This window comes from Mytilus trossulus, chromosome 14 (assembly GCF_036588685.1).
Source record: "Mytilus trossulus isolate FHL-02 chromosome 14, PNRI_Mtr1.1.1.hap1, whole genome shotgun sequence".
NCBI classification, from domain to species: domain Eukaryota; kingdom Metazoa; phylum Mollusca; class Bivalvia; order Mytilida; family Mytilidae; genus Mytilus; species Mytilus trossulus.
In genome coordinates, this window is record NC_086386.1 from 80074099 (window position 1) to 80089498 (window position 15400).

Genomic DNA, 15400 nt, shown 5'->3' on the forward strand with positions numbered 1-15400 from the left:
AAAGTCAAGTTTTTTTCACCCAAATAATATCTGCAAAATAGATGAATAAATATATATATATATATATAGTTTTACAATATAATATAGATGGACAAACTACTGGTGACTAAACTGTATCTAGAATTGATTTTCTCTCTTTGAATAAAGTACACAATAATAAACTTACTTTTTTAATTATAACATTATCCTCAGATGACATTAACCATATTAATTTTGATTTATTTGGGAGGCTTTTAAAGTTTTTGTTAACCTTATTTAAGTAATCTATATATTCAGATCTTTTATTTTCTAAAACAGGACACTGAAGAAGAAAATAAATTTCATCTTCAACTTCAGTGTTACATAATTTACATATTATATCCTCCACTCGAAGCCCCACATATCTGCCTCTTTCAATTTCTAATTTATGTGCACTGACTCTAAACTTAGTGAGCAGTCGCCTTTCATCCTCATTTAAAATTAACAAGTATTTTTCCATATAAATATTTTCTTTAAATAATCTGTAAGTTCTTAGTTTATTTCCATGCTGTTGATTATGATTTCATCATATGAACATCAGGCACAATCCTTCCCGTAAGGGGTTTAGTATCGTACTATTGTTTGTCTGTTTGTCTTTTTCATTTTTAGCCATGGCGTTGTCAGTTTGTTTTAGATTTATGAGATCGACTGTCCCTTTGGTATCTTTCGTCCCTCTCTTACAACAATTTCTAAGTATCCATATTATCGCAACGCTGATACAATATCACATTGCTATTAGTTTAGCGCCGTCACGTGGTGACCCCCTATGGATCCGTAGGGGTTAGTAAATTTCATAGGGGGTTCACGACGTCACTTCTACTGTTAATGATTGAAATACTATATATATATATAATAAGAATCGGACGACGTTATATGAATATTCACAATTATCCGTCCAATTAAAACGAACTAAGAACGCCACGAAAATAAATCCAGAAAAATTACAAAAGACAAAACAATTCAAGAACTGAAAAACACGAACAACGTCAACTTTATCCACACACGTCATCCGTAGCGTTGATTATAAAACTCTACTTCACGTGATACATAGCTTCTACCGCTGCATCGAGTGGGATACGATATTTATCCTCTCGAGACAGTTAAATTTTCAAATTTCATAAGATTTAACTTTCAAGAGTTGATAAAGATTGTGGTTGTGCAAACTGTTTCTCTAATGATTTTCAAATAACAAGCAGTTTCCTACTTTTCGAGTGATCTTCAAAAAGATGTGTTTTTTCTGTGTGACGTAATCAGGCATGGTCGCCGTTTTCAGGCCGTCATAATGGAAAATTCAGAGGAAAGCAAAAAAAATCGACGTTATAATCAGATTTTAACCAATGAAGAACTAAGATCTAAAGAACCACACGTTGATTATTTTTGTTCATACAACGGGTGCAGATAGGGATAAATTGACGAAAAATTTTAGAAATGTCTTTAACTGTAGCTCACAGATTATATAAGTGGTAATTTTCTCTGATTCTGGTAAACATCTGATTAGGAGACTACACATTACATACACATTACATATACATAACATACACGTTACATACAAATTAAATACACATTACTTACACATTTCATACACATTACATACATATTATAAGTTTGAGCATTCTGAGAAGCATATTTAGCATAGTTACCGAAATTATTTCTAAATTTTAAATCATTTATAAGGGAAATACAACTGTTGATATTTTTACTAGGATATTAAATGTTGTCATATTTATTACAAAATTAATAATAAAATATTAAAATATTAAAGTCAAAACTTTTGATGTAAGAAACATAATAGATGATGACCAATACAACGTATCCTGATGTTTGTTGTCATTGAAATACTGTGTTTGTGCTAATTGTAGATCTGACATGTCGCATCTTTCACAAGTTTTATAGACTAATATTTCAGAACTCAAACTAATGTAAAATGCTATGCACCTATTTTTATTTGTCTGCTGTTGTTGGATTGTTGTCTCATTCATCATTCTATACCGTTCCTCATTTATTTGTGTTATTGCTTTTGTTTAAATATGTATTCAAGAGTTGTTTATATTGTTTCTTCAAAGAAAGAAGAACATAACCCGTATCATGCCAACAACTAGTTTTAGATATTTTACTGTTACTTTGAAATTAACATAACATTTAATACGAATCAATTTGTCCCAAAATGTGTCACTACTATCTGTAATACGGCACCCGATTTCCGTTTTACATCTTAAGCGATTGCAAAGTGGTATTGTCGCATAAGATAATATGCATCCTAATTGAAATATAAATATAAGATACAATTGAGAATGAAAATGTGAAACAACACAAAGAGACAGCAACACGGAGCAGAAAAAAACGGACCAAGACAACAACACCACGTAAACAACCAACACTCAGAGGCGGGCTTCAACTGAACTCGCATACATTGAATAAAAATTCCATTGGAAAATACCAACCAAATACAGGCTGAACTCAATGAAAACTATGGTAAAAAGTTTGCATTTATTAGATTGTTTCCCTGTCACTTTCAACATTATACAATGCAACTGTACTTAATTCGTTTATACTAAATCAACGGTATAATGTTTTGTCATCATGATTCCTTGTAGGTTTTGATTGCAATATATTGATATAAACACTTTTTTATAAATGGCAACATTTTCTAAGGTATAAATCATATTTACTGTATCTTAATTTTTACATAAAACAATTTTCAGAAATATTTTTTACTGTATCTACAACAGTTGTCTTTCTTTAACCACATTATACATGTTATATATGGTGAATATTCAGATAACCGACTTTTGACTCCGAATTTAATATGTTTGGATAGTTGTCGTTCTTAAACCTCATTATATACTGCAACAATTAACACAAAAAACCAGCACCCGTTTAGTTTAAACACTATTTATTAAAAAAGTGCATGAAATATAATTATGCAATATAAATACTGGGATTGGGAAACAAGAAACACTTATATAAATCCGTCTCTCTTTAAAAAATGACAAAATTAGGAACATAGTATATACGAAACTCATATAATCTAATTTTCAATTTACATTTAACATGTTTATTCTGTGGTTTGCCCATTACTCAGAAGTCAGTTTGATCGAAAAATGTGATCAACTCTTTTTATCATAGTTATGGCTCATGTATCTGAGAAATATGTAAATGTTCCGAAAAAAAAGGTACCATTATATCAAAGTTTCAACATCTAAATCGACATCGATATAAAGATAATTGTTATGGACCAAATCTCCCTGTTTCTAAAATAAATCTTTGTACAACTTTAAAAATATTTTCGTTTTCCTCATCACTGATGAGTTCACTACCTGATACTAATGTTTGTACATTATATATTGGTAGTGTAGAAATGGTTTGTGACCTGATGAGTCTTTAATTTTGACATTCTAACAAATAGTATTTGCTGCTTTCAATTTGGCCACAAATACAGAGGCTGGAAAGAACAATATTTTTCTGGAAAAGGTGTTCATTTAAGCCAATGAAATTCAACCGGAGTCTGGCGTGAAGTATTTGGCCTTTTCTACAACCAGTATTATAATATGTAGGGACTTTCTTAGAATCTCGATTTATGTAATTTTTAAGTGTAAATTTTGATGGATTACATCTAACATCTAGTGGAAGCCTGTTCCATTCACGAAAAGCAGATGGTAGGAACGAATTTTGATATAAGGTAGTTCTACAGTTCATATTTTGGACATTAGATGCACTTCTAGTATTATAGTTATATACTTGATATAGTTGTTGAGGTACGAGACTACAAAGACAATTAGGAGCTTGATCATGAAACATTCCGTGAAATTTAATAATTTTATGTCTGGATCTTCTTTCACTCAGAGATACCCAACCAGTATCATTATAAAGATTAGATTTAGAGCAAAGCTTAGTGGCACCTTTGACTATACGAGCCGCTTCTATTTGAATGCTCTCTAGTTTTTCCTTTAAATAAATTCGTATATTATCCCACACAGTATCCGCATACTCAAGAATAGGCCTGATAAAACTGATATATATATATATATATATAACTTGTAGATTATTACGCGATAGCTTAAACTTTAAACTCCTCATAAGATTTAAGTGAGGCGTAGCTTTATCAATAATATAGTTTACATGACTTTCCCAACGACCGTTTTCTTGAAAAATTAACCCTAATTGTTTATGTTCTTCAACCTCTTGTATCAATGCATCATTCATATATATTGGTGGATTATGGGGTTTTGCTCTTTTTCTAGATATGGTCATGGTTTCAGTTTTTCTTGCATTAAAATTAACAAGCCATTGTTGTGACCATTGGTGGATTTTTCTATATCAGAATTCATTAGTTCAGATGTAGCATACTCGTCCTCAACAACTATATATAATGACGTATCGTCAGCAAAAAGTCTGATGTTGCATGATATGTCATATACAATATCGTTTATGACTAATAAAAATGATACAGGGCCTAAAATTGAGCCCTGGGGGACACCTGCTTTAATGCTGTACACATCAGAGGTCTGTCCTCTTCGACAACCCTTTGTCTTCTTTCAGGTAAATAACTTTTAAACCATTTTAGTAAGTCCCCTCTTATTCCATATGTTTCTAGTTTATGAAGGAGGCCTTCATGCCAGACCCGGTCAAACGCTTTACTGATATCACAAAACACAACTCTTATTTCCTTTCCAAAAGCAAGGGCTTTAGCGATATCGTTTGTAATATAAATAATTTGATTAACAGTACTATCTCCAGGCATAAAACCTGATTGCAAGTTTGTAATAATTTTGTAACAAGAAAGGAAATTAAATAAATATTTAAAAACACATTTTTCCATCGTTTTACCAATAATAGATAATAGAGAGATTGTTCTATAGTTTGATATAATTTCTTAAAAACCACTTTTAAAAACTAGTATCACATTTGCTTTTTTCCATTTATACGGATAAGTGCATAATTGAAGTGATTTATTGAACAACAGAGCCAGGGGATAGCTAGTTTGCACGTGTACAAGAAAAAAATTCACTCCGTTGAAAACAGTTACGCATAAACGATCTATTTTGTTAACAGGAACGTGTAAATACCAGCGACCTTTTTAAATTCAATTGTATTTTGTTTACGAACTTTGTGTTAATATATATAGGAAACACGGTAGTATTAAATTTCCCAGCATTAGGTTGGCCTTTTTTGTGTACCCAAGGCAGGTGAAGGAAGTCAAATTAGGAGCGCTGTGATTGGATGTAAGGGTACAATATATATATATATATTTTTTTTATCTATCTATGAATAACTGCAGTGTGTATATTTACAATATAAATTTTAAAACCTATTGAAATATTTTTAAAGCATTATTCGAAAAGACTTTAAATTTAATAAATTTGGTGCAAAATGACGGTGGGCATGGATAACATAAACCAGCTCCGTTGGAAGTTGTTCATGATACTATTTTGCTTTACGTTTGAAAACAGAATAATAAAGTAGTAACACAACATTTAACTGTTTTGTTTTATCCAGGCTCTAATCGTAAGAAGTGGCAAATTAAAAAATGTTAATATTATTGCCTATGGCAGAATAAATAGTACCGTTTTCCCTATATAGCTGCTCTAGTTTTCATATGAGCAATTTTAAAACTTGTATATACGATCTTTTGCTTTATTTTGTCAAAATTAGCAGACAAACATTTGTATAGTCTTACTCGTCTATACTGTTTTTTTGGTAATTTAGATATGTATGAATGCCTGATATTGCTCAAATCGTATTTGAATTTATTTGTGCTTGTTTATTCAAAAGAAATCAAAACTAAAATGTGCTTTGAATGTTAGCGTTTAATTGTCATTCAAAATGACCTGGAAACGATGAAGGCTATGAATACAAAAAAAAACATTTTTTTCACTCCTAGGCTTACAATTCAACTTATAATGTTTAAAACCTCAATCACAATCTCTGAAATAGTTATTCCAATTGGAACTAACTGTGTATCCCTTCTGGTCAACTTGCCTTTGTACTTGTATGAAGCAGAATTCATTCAGAACATTTTAAAAGACAAAAAGAAAAAGCATCTATTTAAAATTCTTTACTTTTACTTTCAGATATTATAAGTTACGTAGTGTGTTAGAGAGAGCCAAGCTCGAATTCGAACCCCATATGGAATTTACTGACCCCGTATATAAATGTATCGTATTAGGTCAGTATCACACTATGTAACGAATTTGTCTTACCGACTATCGTTATTTTTTTTTAACTAAGACTAGAGTTGTCTCATTTGCAAGCATACCAAATCTTCTTATTCCTATAGAAAAGTGTTCAAGTGTTCAATTTTAAGAACCTACTTCTATTGCATGTATTGGTCTGCACAAAAAGCTAATGTCAGCAATAACGATTTAATTATAAGACCTTGGTATAACAAAATTAAACAGAACTTTCCATTCATTTTAAAAATAATCAAATAGTGGCCAAATTCGTAAGCCCCGCCTCCCTACTGACCTAAATGTGAATATACACGGTCTTCACGAGGACTCGTTTAACCAATCATATTCATATACATGTGTACATGTAGGAGGTAAGATAGATTAATGATGTTCTATCACTTATTCTGACATGACGTCCTTCAAACGTTTTGAGTACACACCCGTGGTAAAATATTAATATATTGTTTGGGCTGTTCCGATCGTACTCTTCGTCATATGCTTTTTTATAAATGATCGTCCTAATGTCATTGAACTATGACGACAGAATATAGGCATTTTATGGGAAAATACACGCTTGTGAAATCGAAAATCATCACAAAGTAGGAAACGTAAACAAACGATGCTAAAATGTGTTATATACGCTGTTTTTGTATACTTATAAGATATACCAGAACAATTGTCATTTAGATTTATCCAAACCTATCTACATATTTTATTGTTAATAGTTTAAGTATGTCACTCATTCAATTTTCTCCGTTCTTTTTCGTCAATTTAATAATGCTTTTATTTGTGGGAACAGCAAATAATTTTTTCACCTAGAGCGCTTCGATCCAAAACAATTGGTTCCGTGGTAAAATCACGATATAGTCAAGCCCCCCATAAATTATTTCTTTAATAACCAATATTCAACTCAGTAGTTGCATCTTAGATATCACAGTCAACCTGAAGATAAGGATATATAGAATAATAGGTAGTTTCGTTTTTTATTCTGTAAATTCAAAAATTATTGCGTGCATTTATTATTGCGATTTTGTCATTTTACACTTGAATGCGGTTTTAATTTTTACGATTTTGAGAAAAGTCATGCTTAATTCAGTTAAAATATTACAAAATGTGAGTTTTAATTATTGCGTTTACAACTAAGTCGCATTATTCGCAATAATAAAAACCTCGGAATTATTTCTGAATTTACAGTACTGACTATATCATGTGGAATATCTAGCCGAGCCCGTTAGGGCGAGTTTAGATATTCCATATGATATAGTCAGTATCAAAAATGAAATTTCCTATAATTCTGTTTATCGGTAATTATGACGTCACACAACGTATTGCCTAATGTTTTCAGTGATAGAGCTAGTACGTTGATACTCGAAAATATTAGGCAGTAAGATCAAAGGGAAATATACGAATTACCGATAAACTGCTGATACCAGAAGCACTACCTTGACATTTTCCTAATGATTGACACAGCTAGTCGACTACACACTAAAATATATGACAAACGGGATGATTTCTAATCCCCAATTATCAAATTCCCATTTCTCAGCAGTAACATATCTTTTGCTCTGTCGTAAGTTGTTTACATATATCAATTGATAAGTTATGCACGTGCATGATCACAATATACAGACTTAATTACCAGGAGTGTGCTCCTAACGCAGGTGCTTTTCGTTGATGTTATATGTTCGTTGTTGTTCGGCTGTTTGGATGTTATGTCATGAACCATTACTTTTGCGTTTCTCTATGATGCATATTATGTTGCGTGTGTTTCTGCCGTATTTCTGTAATGCTGTGCTTTCCTTTCCGCGATACCGACTATTTGATTCACAAAGGGGGAGGTTTGGCTAGCTCATAAACCAGGTGAAACCCATCATTTGTTCTTAATATGCCCTGGACCAAGTCAGAAATATGGAATTTACTTTTTATCAAATAGTTGGTTTTGTTGGCGTTTTTTGTTTTTGAAATTTAGTGTTCATGTTGTTCCTTTGTTTTTCTTTATAGTTTCTCTTGGTTTCAGTATAACACCCGGATTTGTTTTCCCCAAATAGATTGATAACTTTTGTACACCGGTTTACTGCTGTTGCCTTCATTTAAGTCATTCAACAACCTCTGTACCATAAGAGCAAAGCTTAACATATGATGGACTGTTAGTCAGGAATCTGATGTACAGTAGTGGTCGTTTTTTTGTAATATTGACGTGTTTCTCGTTTCTCATTTTTTTAATATAAATTAAACAGTTGGTTTTCCCGTTTGAATGGTTTTCCACTTGTAATTTTGGGGCCCTTTATAGCTTTTTGTTCGTTGTGATCTAAGTCTCCGTGTTGAAGGCCGTATATTGACCTTTAATGGTTTACGTTTATAAATTGTTATTTGGATGGAGAATTGTCTCATTTGCAATCTTAGCACATCTCCCTATATCTGTTATTAAAGAAAAGTCGACTCCTAATAAAAAATGTAGAAAGATTATATTTCTAGATAAGATCATATTCGTTGCACTAATAATAGCACACATTATTTCTAATCTTTTTAATCTTATTTTTTTATCATTAAAATGTGGATTTCCTTGCGATTCACAAATACATTTTTCTAAAGATGTTTTTAGATAATTAATTAGATGTTGCAAGTCTCTATGATTTGTAGTAATCAATCAACATGAGTCGGTAAACAATTTTTGGCAAGAAAAAAATGATATTTGATACAATAGCCAGTAATACACCCTAATGGAAAAGGAAAAGTACTATTTTTATTTGTGTGATAACTTATTCGGAACTTAAATTTGTTAAGCAGATTTAGGATGAATGACTTTACAACGATATCAATATGTGCTTATCAAATATATTAATACATTGTAAAACGCATTAAGAGTTTTTATATAGGCACATTTTGTTCTCGTTCATTATATCTTCAATTATAGTCTACTTGTATCTTATGACCTAAATTGGCTTTTTAATTTATGAAATGTTAAACCTGTTTTTATTTTCTTATTTCCACTCTATTTTCTATGCTCTCTCCTTCGAAATCCCGTTCTGTATTCTTTCTTATCGGTCTTCTTTTATTCTTGTATGTAATTAACTGCTAACACGTTAAATCTGCACATTTTGTCCTTTTGTATCTTTTTTGTAACATCATTCATTACCTTATTTATAAGCTGATTTACTTAGAACCATAAAATTTGCAATGTTGGTAATCCCAACATTGCTTTACATAGTTTTTTGCAGAATTTTACCCAATTTTTGAAAGAATAACTCCTTTATACCACTGGAATATACCCGACGTTATATTTATTTAGATCCAACTTTTCATTACGTTTTTCTCATGATATTCATTCTTTTCTCATGATATTCATTCTTTTCTCATGATATTCATTCATTTTCTCAACTTTTTATTACGTATTTCTCATGATATTCATTAATTTTCAGGTATTTCACATCCATTTTTTTATGGAAATATTCTTTATAAAGCACAAAGGTGTCAGTATTCACCTCTGATTAAGAAGGGATATAATTACGATACTGTTGTCAAGTCATTAAAGATTGCATATTTTGGCGTTAATATTGAGTCACTGATAAGGTCTTTGCGTCGGAACTAAAGACATTTATTCTAAAAACAGTTGTTGGCATGACACGGGTTATGTTCTTCTCATATATGTTATGATGGTATGATACTAAACCCCTAACGGGAAGGATTGTGCCTGATGTTCATATGATGAAATCATAATCTTTCAGTCAGTTTAATTGAAGTCTGGAGCTGGCATGTCAGTTAACTGCTAGTAGTCTGTTGTTATTTATGTATTATTGTCATTTTGTTTATTTTCTTTGGTTACATCTTCTGACATCAGACTCGGACTTCTCTTGAACTGAATTTTAATGTGCGTAATGTTATGCGTTTATTTTTCTACATTGGTTAGAGGTATAGGGGAACATGTTTAACCCCGCCGCATTTTTGCGCCTGTCCCAAGTCAGGAGCCTCTGGCCTTTGTTAGTCTTGTACTATTTTTTATATTAGTTTCTTGTGTACAATTTGGAAATTAGTATGGCGTTCATTATCACTGAACTAGTATATATTTGTTTAGGGGCCAGTTGAAGGACGCCTCCGGGTGCGGGAATTTCTCGCTACATTGAAGACCTTTTGGTGACCTTCTGCTGTTGTTTTTTATTTGGTCGGGTTGTTGTCTCTTTGACACATTCCCCATTTCCATTCACAATTTTATTTTAAATTTTAAAAAGTTCATCTTTGTCTGAGTAGATATTAAAAGTTGATTTTTCGTAAGGTCATCATTTTGTTTGTATCCTTGTCAATGTCAAACGTTCACTTCTTATCTTTGTAATGCTAAATGTTAATCCATTATCTTTCTTGAGACCGAACGTTTAGTTATTATATATGTAACACTCCCAAACGTGTCCTTCCCCCCAAACGTGTCCGATTCCCCCAAACGTGTCTTTTCTCCCTAAACGTGTCCGAAATGTACAATATTCCCCAAACGTGTCCGATTTCATAACACCCAAACGTGTCCGATAAATGTTATTCGCCAAAACGTGTCCAATATTTAACGCCAGAACGTCTCACGTCTTTTAGCGTTACTACATGTAACTCCTAAATAAAATCGCTGATAACGTTAACTATACGGCAATTCTATGTTGGTGACACAGGTGACAAACTTTTTATTTATTAGCTTTAGCTAATTAAATGTAGGTTTTAAATGAATATCATAATTCCAAATTTAATCTGTAATTGTTAATTATCTTTTGACTGAAATTACTTATTGTTCAGTCGCAAGTATTTCATACTCGTTTAGAGCAAACCTACACTGAATAATTATAGAGTTGAATTAATCGGTAACTTTGTGAATTATTTTGTACTTATAAACTCCTTTGATCCTTTTTATATTTATCCGAATATTGCATGGCGGGCGTTAAGAAGCATTTTTTTGAATATTTTTTTGTTAATAGTTCACCACCTGAATTTGTGTGTGTTTCAAAACCTCAACAAATCATCAATTGGTTGTCCGTTTTTTTTTAATAAATTTTAGGTTTCCAGCATCACTAAAGACACACGATCAAGAGACATAACGTCCAGTGCCAAATATTTCATGCATTGGTTTTATAGATTCTTTTTATTAATATAAATAGTATGTGATCAACGCCGGTTATTAGTGGTTACCGAAATTGCAAATTTAATTTGTACTGTATAAAACAACTTTAGACTGTATTTCCAGTTGCAAGTATTTCATGCATATTTAGAGAACATACATGTTTTAATGATTTTACTGTTCTATACTGTTTAAGTTATCTTTAAATTGATGATTGCGTATTGTCCAGTTGCAAGTATTTCATGCATATTTAGAGAAAACATAGGTTAGAAGTTTTTATTTTTACATTTGTACTGTATAAATTTACTTTAGACTGTTGATCGTCCAGTAGCCGGTGTTTCCCAATTTTTAAAGAGAACAAATTTAAATGTGCAAAGAAAGGGACACTTTCATCCGTTAACTGTACAGTTTGACTAAATATGTTTGCTTCCTATTTACATACGACATAGCCGAAATGACGCCCCCGCTTTTACCCAGTTTTTCGGACGGTTTGAAAAAGTACCTTATCTATATTTTTAATGAAATGGTAAAATTAGTATAAATTAGTATTAATGGAATAGCACTAACCAAATAACGCTTGATATTGACACGTTTTTGGCATTGGACACGTTTGGGGTAAGTTGAGAAATGGACACGTTTGGGCGTTTATACAAATCACACGCTTTGGCGATGTTTTGATCTAGACATCTTTTGCAGATCAGTGACGTCAACATGGACACGTTTGGGGGACTCGGACACGTTTGGGGGGAAGGACACGTTTCTGAGTGTTACATATATATTAATGCCAAACCTTCAGCCATTACCCTTCTTAAAACCAACCTTCCAGATATTTTTTTTTCGTAACAAATATTATTTTTTGTACGGCCAAACATTAGTTATTTTCAAACGTTTAGTTTTTCTTTTTTCTTTTATTGAAACGTTTGGCCATAATCTTTCTTAAATCCAAACGTTTTACTATTATTTAATTTTTCAGGCTAAACATTCAGTTTCATATTTGTTAAATCAAAATGTTTACTTATAAACTTATTTTTCAGGCTAAACATTCAGTTTCTTATTTGTTAAATCTATTATTATCATTCTTTAGGACAAACATACAGTTGTGATCATATTAAGACTTAACGTTTTGTAACTATCTTCCTTAAAGCTAAACGTTTGTATATTTTATTTTAAAAGGCCAACAATTATAAATATTGGGAATGAGAATGGAGAATGTGTCAAAGAGACAACAACCCAACAAAAGAACAAATAATAATCGAATGCCACCAATACTTTTTCAATGCAGCGAGAAAAATCCACAACCGGATGCGTGCTTCATCTGGCCCCTAAACAAAAAATGTACATCGTTCAATGATAATGAAAGTCATACTCAACTCCAAAATGTATAAAAGAAACTAAAATTAAAAATCATACTGTCTTTCATAATGATGGTCAAATTGAAATGTTAATATATCGTAATAGTAACGTTATATTACTTCTACTTTTAATGAATATAATGTCAATATATGGGATCCCAAGTTTGTAATAGCTTCGCCTGAACATTATGATTATCATCACTTAAAATATAATTTGGTAGTATTTGGTACTAAAAACGGTAAACGTGGCAACAAGTTTGAAGATAAAAAATAATCCATACCATTGTTTCAACACCAACATAATATGAAATTGTCAAACACGTTGACACAGTTTTCATTTCACATAAACACGAGAAATGAATATTCGACTTCTTCTGAATGCTTAATTAAACATTTTGGTAATTATGAATTCAATTAGAACATATTGAATCGGTAATGACATCACTGACAATGTTTTGTATACAAACAAATTTGTATTCTATTTGACTGTAATATCATAACATTAATATTTACAGTTCGCTCCTGATAAGTTAGATTGAAGATTATTGTATCATGTGAAGATCATTTATGGAATATGGGGTCGTTGATTATTTAAAGTCGATCACACATATACTTTTTTGTTCATGGTCGTATTTTCATTCAATGATTGTCACGTGTTGATGCTCTTCAATTTATATTTAAATCTCTAACATTTTCATTTTGGTAAAAATAAATTTATATGTTCTTTATAAACTTCAATCGTTTGTAGTTCTACTGTACCTTAGTTTTATATCATTTTGATGGTTTTGGTGACTAAGATTGCTATTCAGATATTAAAAAAATGAAATGCACTTTATTTTGTTGATAGATATTATTAATGTACTTTTGTAAGTCATGAAAAAGTATTAACGTATGTCTCGTTAACACGTCTTTGTTTAAGACGAAGACGAATTTTCTTTTTATTTAAACATAAATGTAACCTTCTACCATGACAAAAAGATATAATTTGAGATACTGCAACTTATTTACGTAAACACATTTTATTTCTAATCAGTACATGTAGTATGTCATACTGACAATTATGAAGAAATGAGATTTTCTTTTGAATTTTAAGTTTTGCTTGTAAAATGCATTTTTATAATTTAAATTTGCAACTTAGATTTCCTATTTGATGTAAAACGATACTTTTAAAAGTAAAATTAATTTTTAAATACCCTTATATGTTGACATTATACAAGAAAGTAAAATCACCAAAAAAAAAATGAGCTCCAAGGAAAATTCAAAATGGAAAGTCCCTAATCAAATGACATAACCAAAGCTCAAAGACATCAGTCAATAGGACAACAACAAAAGACATTTCATTTACATGAATCTAACAAACTGTTTCATATAATTCTATTACAATGCAAAGTGAGTTGAAAAGTTGCCTATAATGTCCACCTAGAAGACAAAAGAATGATGTATAGTATTCGCAATTACTTTTATCATTGCTTTCTTTTATCACATGTTTTTTCTAAAGACTATGTAAAATTATCAATCAATCATGTCTTATGCTGACTACATGTAGACTTCTTTCTTCAACAATAACGTTGAAGAGCATTGATGACAAACATTCCTAAAAGTTTTGCCTAATACAGCTAAGGTAATCTATTCCTGGGGTAGAAAAGCCTTAGTTTGTTAAACATTCAAAGTTTTGAAACAGTTAATTTATAGTTATGACCATATCAATGATATCTCATTTCGACACATAAGTGCAGACTACTGGGCTGGTTATAACGTCGGGGGAAACACATTCACCAGCAGTGGCATCGACCCAGTGGTTGTAAATAAACTAATCATATATACCCGGATTGAAATTTTGTATTTGCGCCGGACAAATGTTTGAACATATATTCTGGAATCAAAATGGTATTTTTTATAACAAGTACCCATATAGTCCAAATAAAAGGAATGTAGAGCAAGACTATTTAGATTTTAAAAAAAATATGGGACGCCTTCCTACAACGTCATAACGCTGAAGCCATTTTTACGTCTAAACCTTAAAGCAAATTTTGCTCGGAAGTTTGCAACCTAATATTTACATGGAAATTTTATTGACGGCTAGAAATTTTTACGTAGTTACAAAGTCCGACTTTTTTGTGCTTATTGATAAAAACTATTTCCAGATATATCCAGAAGAAATGATAAATTAGGATACGGTGCCATTTGATGTGAACAAATATTTAATTTTTCTTTCAACATGATATCCCAGAATTACCAAAATACGTCAATTCCAAAAAGTATAAAATGAAAAAACTCGGTAAAATTTGACAAACTCGAATATCCGAATAATGTAAATCGAACGTTCCATAAATTCGGGTTTATTAAATTTTACAGAGTTCGATATTTTATATTCATCGGAAGTGACTTTTTTGGGGAGTTCTGGGATATCATGTTGAAATCAAAATATTTGAACTAAAAAATGTAGTACCGATACTGATTGTACAATGTAATATAATGTTGTGTAGAAGTTTTATCATAAACGGTTCAATTGAAATAGAGACTGTAGTTCAAATCTCATAAATCGACTAAGAAGAGACCACTGTTAAAATGTTGTGTAGAAGTTTTATCATAAACGGTTCAATTAAAGTAGAGATTTAGTTCAAATCTCATAAATCGACTAAGAGAAGAGACCACTCAAGTAAAAACAAAAACAGCCAAATTGTTCAATTTTTCAAGATACTTATTAAAATTACTCTGAATTGTCAGAAGGTAATGCTGATCCTTTCTTTCAGCCAATCTTTTTTTTTAAT